Here is a 12,203-nt window from a genome sequence, read left to right as displayed (position 1 = left end):
TTTCTACTTGGATTTGTCCTCTTCTTTTTTAGTGCTAGTATATGAAAATGACACGTCACCAAATATTATCGTCGGACGTGTCACAAGATCCCCAAAACTACTCCATCAAAGTACAAATCTTTGGTACGAACCAACCTACGGTCGGATGGTTAGAGAGATAGTGATATCTCAGTACATAAAAATTCAAGTCCTGATGTTTACATTATTCTTATATACTAGCAAAAGTGCCCGTGCGTTGCACCGGGAGATAAAGCTCCTATATACAAAACAGCGAAGTCGAAAAACGAGATTCCGGCGAAGTCGGCAAAACAGGGACAACGATGCCGAGCATAGGAAGCAATCGATCAGGGGTTTCGGTCGAGGAAGTCGGGGCATTCTTATAGCCAAGGTGATACGAAGCAGTTTTTGTGCTTTAATTTCCTGCTTGCTTATATTGCTGTCAATCTACCCCCATAGCTCCCCTTGCGCAATCTATCTATCTATCTATTCATCGAATCCAACTGAACAAATTTTGGATTAAAATAATAATATTAGGACACAATCTCTCGACTACATAAATCACCATGTACCGAATTTTAGCCGCTTCTTCATTTATCCAGATCAAGAACTAAAAATAGCAAGAACGGAAGTTGTGGAAAATCACAAGAAACATATACGGTGGTGCATGAAGGAAATTCAGAATGAAAAAATAGAGCGCATGGATATTACTTTAACAATGCGCATGAGCACATCATGTAATTTACATAATTAAGATTAACTAAATTAAAAAGATTAGCCTGTGATCGTGCTGAGATAATTGCAGTCAAAAAACTCCGACCCTACGTGATCATAAATAATCAATATGTACAGAAGATTACCATGTGATTTTTCTTAGATAATTACAGTCAAAGCATGTTGTGGACACAACCACCCACCTTGGCTTAGACGTGCCTAAGGCCGTTGCTTAATGCCACCTGATGATGGCCCGCTGTTGCCTCTCCCCATTCACTTCCTCTCTTGCAGCCTGCACTTATAGTTGACAATTTGTGTCATTTCTTACTAAGCTCAACGCTTTGGAGACAAATTCATAGGATCACCAGTTCTTGAAACTAATGACGCAATGCAACGATGTCCACTGAGGCTTATTATGCAACACGTTTTGGTGGTAAAATCCAATTCAGAAATTTCTATTAGCATGCCTTATCCTCTGTTTGAAGTATCTAACTGATTTTGTAAAAGAAGTGTCTCACTATCAGGAGTGAATTTCAAAATGTTAAATGACAATTATCAAGGTACAACATGAGATGCAAAGTAAAAGAAGTATCTCACTGACAAGAGTGAATTTCAAACTGGCAAATGACAGTAACCTATGTTAAACATCAGATGCTAAGTTTCATGGGGATGACTTGCAACTTTTTGACGTAAATATCCATCACAATGCAATGATTTCGAATCTTCGTTACTTGGACATCCATCTCAATATGGATTTGGCAGCAGTAATAATGGTGTTCTGATAAATTTTTATTTTAAACATCGCCTCTAGCAGATCAGTTGAATAACCAGTATTAGCAGAAACATAACTACCATGGGAGAACTGGTCAGCGCTCTTTTAGATAAGGCAACAACTGCAGGGTAATAGATTGATGATAGTTTTGTCTAACAGAACATTCACAGTTACATACAAAAATCAGTCCAAAATTCACGGCGATTGCTACGAAATAACGCTACGGCAGAAGTTCTCTAGCACATCACGTGTGCAACAGGAGATGCATCCTGATAACAACAGACATGATTTATTTATGTACAGCCATCTATTTACATAATAGAGATGCTACTGCAGAGTCTGGAGTCTCCCGCGGGGGTTTCACGAGGCCTCCCAGCATGAGACCCTCCTCCGTGCGTCTGCAAGGAGGGGCGACCTACCTCCTCTCCACACGCCGGTGTGAGCGGGTGCCCTTCAAGAGACCTGCCCCTGCTGCCGTTCCTCGCCTCCCGGAGCTCTGCCGCCGTCGCCTTCCGTCCTCCTCCGTCGTGTCCTAATCGGATCGGCACAGCCTTGCCTCCCGGAGCCTTGCCGCCGTCGTCCTCCGTCGTGTCCCAATCGGACCGGGACCGCCGCCGTTGGGTCTGCTCGATCTGCAGCCGAACGAACGTGTACGGAGGGTTGCCCAAAAAAGCGAACCGTTTTTCCTTCACTTATTGAAGACAACGGGTTGAATATTGGAAAACACAGGGACTATTTTGCAAAACTGACGCGGCGGGTTTTCCGATGGAAGCAATAGCCTCTTTATTATTAGGTAGAGATTTTTCTTTTTTTAGGATTTCCGACGGCACTTATTTGGTGGAAAGAGACGTTTCCGTCACGGCGACTTTAGAAATTTCGATGGTGATACGCGGGCTGAGTCTTTCAAAGATGCTCATAAGGATAGAATGCGTGTGTGTGCGTTCATAAGGATGAATATATTATATTTATTAAAAGAAAATAGAAAAAATAAATCTCGATCAGCCTAAAATTTCTCTCATGCCAAAGAGGCCTTAAAATTTGGTCGCGTCGCCGCAGAAGCCCAAAATTTTTGAATGAAACGAAATGAAAAGAGAAAAAATAACGGAAATTGAAATCCCAAGAGACCAAGAGACCCATCCCCTCCTCCGATTCTCATTCCCCTCCTCATCTCCCATTCCCACCCTGCCGTCGCCGTCACCGTCGCCGCCACCTCCACCCACCGTCGAAACGGCCGACAAAGAAACACTTATTCATGCGGGATGACACAATTTACGTGCGCTGCATGGCATGCAACACCAGCAGTGTCGTGTTATATACTCCATCCGTTCCTAAATATAAGTCTTTCTAGAGATTCCACTAGTGGACTACATACGGATGTATATAGACATACTTTAGTGTGTATGTTCATTCATTTTGTTTCGTATGTAGACGCCTAATGAAATCTCTTAAAAGACTTATATTTAGGAACGGAGGGAGTACTTATATGACGAACCTGGAGCACACACGCAGTCGTGAACTCAGCTCCGTTCGGTTCGGTATTGCACGCACAAGTAGCATGCATCGTACGTGTACGTACGTGTTTGCATGTCCTACTCGAAACGGTCACGTGTTTGCACGTACTACTGCTAGCCTACCACGGTCCACGGGGTGCGCCGTGTCTTGGCCGGCTCCTTGGTGGACACCACGGTACACGAGCGAGTGGCGCCCGCCGTTCACCGTGAAGCCGCCGGCGATGCAGCCGCTGTCCTCCATCCGTCGACGCCGTAGATGTCGCCCAGCAGGCTCAGCACCTTGAGCACCTGGCCCCTCTCGGAGACGAAGACGAAGACGAGGCCCTTGTCGACGTCGTCCAGGGTGACGCCGCAGTCGGAGGCCATCTTAATTAGCTAGGGTTCTTCTTTGCCATGAAGGCCAGGATCTTAGCTAGGGTAGCGCGCTGGTTGTACGAGAGGAGGAGCTCGTCCTGGTGAGAGGATGCCGTCACGTGCTTGCTTATGCTTAATCTAATCGTTCCTAGTGCCACGGCTTCTCCTGCAGGTTCGAAACTGAAGCTCCAACGGATGGCCGTACGTCATGCACCGTATTGAACATACTCCGAATCAAACAAAATTGCTGAATCCATTGACCAGGTACGTATGTATGCATCTGATGTTACAATACTACTACAGTAGTAATTAGGAAATAATATATACTAACCATTAGGAAACGTAACAACATATCCCACGTATGTACCCTAAAAAAAACATATTCCACGTATGGTGTACTACCCATTAGGAAACGTAACAACAAATCTTATAGAAAGAGAAACCAACTCCCTTTGCAATATCTTAGGAATTATGGTCGAATACATACCAATTTATTTGAGTCAATCCGGGCCAGCCTGCCGGAAGATATCCCTGACTTAGGTGGACGGATCTTATTCTCACCTCATCACATCTCTCTCCTTATAATAAATCTGGAACGTATGGAAATCTGGTCAATCTAGATGTAGACGCCCGATGAAGACTCCTTGAAATCAGGCACTCCTGGAATAACCCTCTCCCCAAACGATGCAATCGTTTAATGGCCGCCGCTTCACCTCATGCACGCGCAGCCTCCTCCTCCCTTAATCTTTCTCCCCCTTCCTCTCGTTCGTGTGGAAATCCACCCAGCTCCGATCCACCGGCTGCAGCTTCCTCTCGCGCACCTCACATGGTTCGTGCCCACATCCAACGCCTCCCCGCATTCCTCGTTCGCTCATCGGCGGCCAAGTCCTACGAGATCTCACCTATAAATTACCACCCCTCTGATATTTCCTCATGATCGATCTGCCGCCCCCCACACGTTGATGTTCCTTGTGTAGACTAAGCCCCTCCACCTCCCCCTTCCTCCTTATGCCAGCACACGACGATTACATCCAACAGCTGTCATGTCCGTGTCTTTGATGTCCCAGCCAAGCCTATTTGTGGTTTGCTTCCCAGCATTCTTCTTGGTTTGGAACTCCCTCTTTGTAAGAGCATGTTCTTTTGTTGATCTAAACCACTGTAATAAAATCTTGGCATGGTGCCACTCAACCTATTGACAAGTTTTTTCTCTTTTTCTGAACATTGTGATGCAGAAATGCAGACATGGGGGCAGATATGTGAACAGGAAGCATCATAAGAGAAAAAAAATCAGATGTGTCAGCACTGGAGATATGCTCGTGTCAAGGGAGATTGGAAAGCCGTGTTGTGCAGGATAGGTGTGTGATTTACAAGATTCACATGTTGGAAAATATTATATATGCATCAACATTTGATTGATGCTTCCTTTTATAAGTAAAGAAAGATGCATTACTCTCGCTACATAGACCTGATTTTAAAGTTTTAATAGGTAGCTGAATGTTTTAGTTGATTTAGACGATTCACACACTTCAATTGAAGCAAAGGTTTGGAAAAACTATATATGCATCCGCATTTCATTGTTTGCTCTTTTTGTTTATAAAGATACTTTACTCTCGCTAGATGCCATGACGATTTCTTCGTCCACTTCCATGCTAGACTTTCAGTTTCTGTCCAGTGGATTGGAGTAGTCATCTCATTTATTCATTTTTACTTCCGGAGTTGCATTTTTATATTTGATATAATTATGTAGATGTTATATGTATGTTAGAATATATATACTAGTCATGCTGGAATTTGGAATGTTTCAATTTATAGTGTGGGCAGTTTTATCCTTTCTAATGTATGCTTTCTATTTTTGTTTGTATCGCCTTGATCCAACAAACTTCTACTGTTAGCATCATTTTTTTATAGTCCCATTCTATGAAATTTAGTAATTCGGATCTTTTCTTTCTAATGCCTTCGATAATACTCCCTCCGTCCATTATATAAGAACGTCTTTGACACTACACTAGTTGATTAGTGTAAAAAATGCTCTTATATTACGGGACAAAGGGAGTAGTATTCAATTCTTGAGTTAACATGAAAACTTGAGTTTGCAGTTTTAGATTATTGTCTTCTCAATTTGTGGTTGTGCCAGATTGTAGCAGTATAGTTCTAAAGGCTGTAGCTACAATATAGAATGAGTGTAGTTACCAGTGTGAAGAACCAGCAATTATAGGCATGTAGAATTATTACTTATATTTAAACAAAACCAACAGATATATCTTGATGTTATTTTTGAAGTCCCATTGTTTTACATTATAGGTTTCTTACTATTTCTGTTCAGTAGAATATGAGGTTTCTTACTGTTTCATTATTGGCTTGAATGGTTGAATGTGTTGTTTGCAATTTTTCAGTGGGTGCATTTTGCTATTGACTGAATTTAACTATATTTTCTACGACATATTTTGGCTGTAGTTGATTTTATGGCATGCTGTTGATGTTCTTACCATTAGAGAGATCACTCGGGTCAAAGAGAACTAGTGCGAGAGTTGCATTGTATTTGACGTAGTACAATATAATTTCTTTATAATTTCTGTTTTCCTAAATGGATATCTTTGTGTTTTGTTTTAAATCTCGAGTCAAACAATATGATATATAATTGAAGTACAGTGGTATATAGAATATCAATTAATGCTATATGGAGATATTGAAATATTAGTTCAGTATAAAATATGATCTATACCAGGTGCAATCGCTCTCACAAAAAGATGCAATGCTTATTATTCTTGGGCTCTTTATGCTCAAGTAAAGAAGCATTGGTTATGATTGGACACTGGTGTCACTGCTGATGTCATGACAGTCAAAAAATTTCGGGTGGATATTTAATTTGTGGCCGAGTTGGCAGCAGTTGATGGTTACTTTTATAGTTTTATCTTATGACCTTTCAGTCTCGTCTATCATGTTGTCTCTGTATATCCATTTGCCATTTTATTTTTGTCGTAATTTTGCATATCCCCTAATGTTCATTTGCGATGACTTTCTTGCACTTGAACCAAAGGCGTCTAGTGTTAAGTGGCTTGCCAATGATGCCTTCTTTCTTGACATGTATATGCTTGATTTGATTTTGAGGCTGTTGTATTCGTTCGTCACTCACCCCCCCCCCCCCCCCCCACACACACACAATAGACGCATGTGTGTGCGTGCATGCGAACGCGCACACAGACACACACAGACACACACACATCCCCAACCTTTTGATCTTTGGATGTTATGGTTTTATCTTCGGACCTTTTGATCTCATTTATCATGTTGTCTCCGTATTGCCATTATCCATTGCTCTTTTGTCGTACTTACGCATTGCTAATAATTTCCTACATTTTTAGGATTTTTTATTGGATGCTTGGCTGTTAGTCTATACATTAGCATTCATCGCGATGACTTCCATGCACTTATACCAAAGACATCTACTGTCAAGTGTCTTGACAATTGTGGTTTGTTTCTTGACTTGATCTGATTTTGATGTTGTTGTATTTGTCCGTCCCTTCCCTCACCCACAATAAACGCGTGTGTGCGCGCATACATGTGCGCGCTGCGCGCGCACACACACACACACAAACATCGCCAACCTATCCCTATTAGATTTATATAGTATATTCACATGTTAACTGCATATATTAATATCTGATGCACTTTACATAAGCAAATGACGCTATCAATTCTCACGTGGACATTGTGAAAACTTTAGCCTGATGTTAATGTACCAACATTTGGTATTGCATGATTTATTTTAGTGTTAGTTTTGACAGCCTAAAATGTTTATATTTTGAACAAGCCAAAAGAGATTGTCATATATTATATTCACCTGTTGGTGGAAGATATATTCACTCAGCATGCTTGCCAACTCGCATCTTCTAACAAACATACATACTACCTAAGTTATTTCTTTTGAGGAATCACCCATAAGAAAGTAACAAATACCATTGGCCTTATTTGATTCATCCTTCCCATCAGATTGGTTCGTTACAAACAAGACAATTTTTGGAGAAGGTATATGCACAAATCCTCTACTTGTAAATATCTGCCTCCCACTAGCGAATTTTCCTGTCATATGGTGAAGGCACGTCACCATTTTTTATCTTTTTATTAGCATGAGAGCTCATGCTATCACTCAAAGTGATGAGTTTTCTTGTTAACGCTATGGTGTTGTGATGCATATGGTCCTACTAGATATGGAGGAAAAGATGTGGTGAGGAAGTCATCAGGAAACAACGAAACTTGGACGCTAGACAAGATCATGATGGATGTATATCACTAGCGAGGATAATGGGCCAGTGGACAAGTATTTATTTCAGCTGATTCAGACAAGCTAATGCAACCAAAGGTTAGCGAAAAATTATATATGCGCTATTAATTCTTCAATGCTTCATTTCATTGGTAAAAATGCTTTCGTATTGCCACATGTCTTGGTTTTCAAGTTGTAACCGTGAGGTAAATTTTTGTATAGATGAGCCAATAGGCAATTAAATCTACATTCTTGTCTTATAAGTGAACATATACTTCTTTTGTCTTATTTGATCAAGTTTTTTTTTTGCTTGGTAAATGTGAGTGCCAATTGTCTAGTTTTGTTAGAACACATACTTTTTCCTGATAATGCGATGTTTGACCTGCGTACACCTAGTTGTTTTCTAACACAAGGTAGCATATGACGTTCTGTTTTGATTCATTAATAAGTTCAATATTTCTTAATTTGGCTACACAGATCATGTGAACCGAAACTCCAAAAGGTTTATTGATTTTTCCACAAGTCCTGTATGCATTTAACTATAAAACTAAATATGCATTCCTCGATAAGTCTCCACATTGAAGGACAAACTTAAGGCCACCCACAAAAATCAGTGGGTGAATTTTGCGATTGAATAATCATTCAAATGGGTCACTTATGTGATTGAATAATACAGGCCCGGGCCCACAGTGGTGCCACATGTGCAGCCCGCACAGGGCCCACGATTTTGGGGGCCTCCAAAATATATATATATATATATATATATATATATATATATATATATATATATATATATATATATATATAGTTGTATATAAAGGAAAATTGGCTGGATGTTGGCGTCGTGGGCGTGCGATCGATCTGGGCGTCGCTCGCTCGCTGGACCTAGGCGCCTGCCGCCTGGGCCAGTGGGCCAGTGGGCGCCCGCAGCCCCGCACAGAGCCTCGAGCGACCTGGGCCTGTGTTAGCTACAGGCTGTAGCCTACAGCCGTATAGCGCTAGGATACTATCATACAAGGATAGTACGATCGATCCAGGCAGGCAGGCACGACGCCGTGATCCAGCAATCGCTCGCCGCCTCGCCCCTGTCGCTCGCCAAAACAGGAGATCGCTCTCGCTCGCCAAAACAGGAGATCGCTCTCGCTCGCTAAAACACGTGATCTCGAAACGTGAGGATTCTGAGGAACTGGTGCTCGCGGCTCGCAGTTCGCCGAGTCGCCGTCGCCAAAACGTTTTTCCATCAGCATCAGGCTTCGGTAAGAAAATCAATAAATAATATCTCGTCGTCAGGTACTCAGGTGCTCGTCGCCTTCGTCGTTCGCATCATCACTGATCAGTTCATCTGTTCATCAGATCGATCCCGCGATCCAATTCAGGCCGCCGCCGAGACTCGTCGTCTCGTCGGATCGATCCCAGTTCATCCGTGCAGGACCCAAAACTAGGTGAGTTAGACAGTTCGTCTAAGTGCCATCATGCTATTGTATAACTTCAATTTCATTTTATTCATCTTTTTAATATTGTATTTCAATAATATAGATTTGAGTCATCATGGGGAAACATCAGTCTGGTGCCTATAAGCGCAAGAAAAAAGCAGAAGAACAAAATTTAATTAATAAATCTTATAAAGGCGGCATGGACAAATTTGTTAGAAAAAAACCACCGCAAGTGTTATCCGGTAATCAGTCTGTTGATCCTTCTACCCTTGCACTTGCAATTGTTCCTTACAATGATGATAGAGATGGTCAGACAGAGACAGATAATATGAAGGTAGAGGAAGATCATATTGATGTTAACTTGAATAGTTCACCTCGTGAGGATGTTGATGATTCTTTTAAGTCAGATATATTTGATCCAAGAAACTGGAATTCTCTTGATTCTAAACAGATTGATATCTTAGTCCAAAAAGAGACAATTCAATTAAGAAAGGTCCTAAAGATAGATATCGTAAAAGGTTTATCACATTATTCTATACTAGATTTCTATCAAATAAAGAGTGTTGTGATAGAGACTGGCTTGTCTATTCTAAACAACTTGATAGAGTCTTTTGCTTTGCTTGTAAGTTATTTAGAAAAAGTCATCAGAAAGGTCAATTGGCAAATGAGGGCTGTAATGATTGGTCACATATGACCAATAGACTAAAAGACCATGAGACAAGTGAGGATCATGTTTTGAGTATGACTAATTGGTATGAGTTGCGTAGTAGATTGAAAAAACATCAAACTATTGATAAAACAGCTCAACGACAACTTGAGAAAGAGAAGGACCATTGGAGAAAGGTATTATTCAGAATTGTTTGCATTGTGAAATTTCTTACCAAGCATAATCTAGCATTCCGTGGTACTAACGGCAAGTTGTATGAAGATAGCAATGGTAATTTCTTGGGTTTGGTAGAGATGTTGGCTGAATTTGACCCCATTATTCAGGAGCATGTTCGTCGTATTACAAATGAAGAAACTCATGCTCATTATCTTGATCATAAGATGCAGAATGAATTGCTACACTTGCTTGCTTCTTGTATTAGGTCTGAAATTATCAAGAAAATAAAGAGCGCAAAGTATTTTTCTGTCATACTTGATTGTACCCCTGATGCAAGTCACCAAGAGCAAATGTCTTTAATTATAAGATATGTGGATTCATCTTCAAGTCAAGTTTGCATAGAAGAGTCTTTTCTAGGATTTCTTGATGTAAATGATACAACTGGCCAAGGACTTTTTGAGGTGCTACAGAATGAGCTAAAACTTCTTGATCTTGATATAAATGATGTGCGAGGACAAGGTTATGATAATGGATCAAATATGAAAGGAACACATCAAGGGGTACAAAGAAAACTTTTGAATGTAAATCCTAGAGCTTTTTATTGTGCTTGTGGTTGTCATAGCCTTAATTTAACACTTTGTGATATGGCCAAGACTTGTGGTAGAGCAAAAGACTTTTTTGGGATCATCCAACGCATCTATACAATTTTTGCAAATTCTACTAAGAAATGGCATATTTTGAAAGAAAACATATCAGGATTGACTCTCAAGTCTGTGTCAGCTACGCGTTAGGAGAGTCGTGTTGAAAGTGTTAAACCAATTAGATTTCAATGTTCAGATATTCGTGAGGCTCTACTTCAGGTAACCAATATGTTCATATTGTTAATGATGTAATTCATTCATACTTTGACTAGTCCAACCATAACATTTATGAACTTTATTTTAATTTCAGGTATCTGAAATTGATAGTGATCCAAAGGCAAGCAGTGAGGCTCTAGGTTTGGCAAACAATGAACTTGGAGAGTATGAATTTATCGTGGCAATAGTCATTTGGTATGAGGTATTGTCTGCTATTAATTTAGTAAGCAAGAACTTGCAAACAAAGGATATGCTTATTGATGTTGCAATTGAGAAAGTGAAAGGGCTTATTTCTTTCTTTGAGGGGTACAGAGAAACTGGTTTTTTAGAAGCATTGCAGATAGCCAAAGAAATTGCACTTGAGATGAATATTGATGCAACATTTCGTAAAAGAAGAGAAATTAAAAGAAAGAAACAGTTTGATGAGAACCCAGATGACACAAATATTGCCCCACAGTCTGCACAGGAATCATTTAGAGTCAACTATTTCATACGTGTTGTTGATCAAGCAATTTCCTCACTCACAAGGAGATTTGAGCAATATGAAGGTTACCAGAAAATATTTGATTTCTTATTTACCTCTGAAACATTGCGTTCATTGGATAAGGATAGTTTGACATCTTCTTGTGTTAATCTTGAGGCTTCCCTTATGAAGGATAAACAATCTGATATTGATGCCAATGAACTATTTGTTGAGTTGAAGTTTCTACAAAATTTCATGCCAAAAGAAAATATCGGACCTGTTGAAATTCTGAATTTTTTAAAGAGGCATGATTGTTTTCCCAATGCAAGTATTGCATATAGAGTTTTGTTGACCATTCCTGTGACAGCAGAAAAAAGTTTTTGTAAATTGAAACTATTGAAGTCCTATATGCGTACTACTATGACACAACAAAGACTCAATGATTTGGCCACAATAGCACTTGAGAGTGAAGTCTTGGAGAAGATTGATTACGAGGATATCATTGAAGATTTTATTTCAAAGAATACCGCAAGAATGAGGATGTTCAAATAAATAGCAATCGGGAGTTGCATAGGTATGACTTTTTTATATGTCCAATTTTTATGTAAGATATTATATTATATACATTATAATTTTTTCTGCGAGACATATATACATTATAATTGCTCGTTAGTTCATATTTTTATGAGATAGGGCCTCATTTTTTCGTTCCGCACAGGGCCCCGGATTTTGCCGGCCCGCCCTGTTCAGGTATAGAGGAAGTATATGCTAATGAAACCTACCGAATCGTCACTCCTCGTCGTACAGAGTCATATCTCTGTGAATCTGAATAGAAACTTACACATTCGATTCGAGCCAGTATGCTGCCCTCACCGGAGACTGCATGCCTCACTATATGGTGCCTTAAGCGTGGTTCAATGCCTCTCGTAAGAAGGTGCACACCCCCCAGTGCGTTCACATTTTTTTTCTTTCTCACTGGTTTCGGGAACCTTTTAGAACGTTTCACCCATTTTTCTAT

At 40.3% G+C, this 12,203-nt stretch overlaps 1 pseudogene; it reads left to right on the top strand.

Moving 5' to 3' along the window:
• The first annotated feature begins 9,157 nt into the window (after positions 1–9,157).
• LOC123419636 lies at positions 9,158–11,737 on the top strand (annotated as a pseudogene).
• Positions 11,738–12,203: the final 466 nt, after the last annotated feature.

Source organism: Hordeum vulgare, unplaced genomic scaffold (genome assembly GCF_904849725.1).
Source record: "Hordeum vulgare subsp. vulgare unplaced genomic scaffold, MorexV3_pseudomolecules_assembly, whole genome shotgun sequence".
NCBI classification, from domain to species: domain Eukaryota; kingdom Viridiplantae; phylum Streptophyta; class Magnoliopsida; order Poales; family Poaceae; genus Hordeum; species Hordeum vulgare.
The sequence above is the reverse complement of the archived record's forward strand: the minus strand, read 5'-3'. Positions and strand labels throughout refer to the sequence as shown.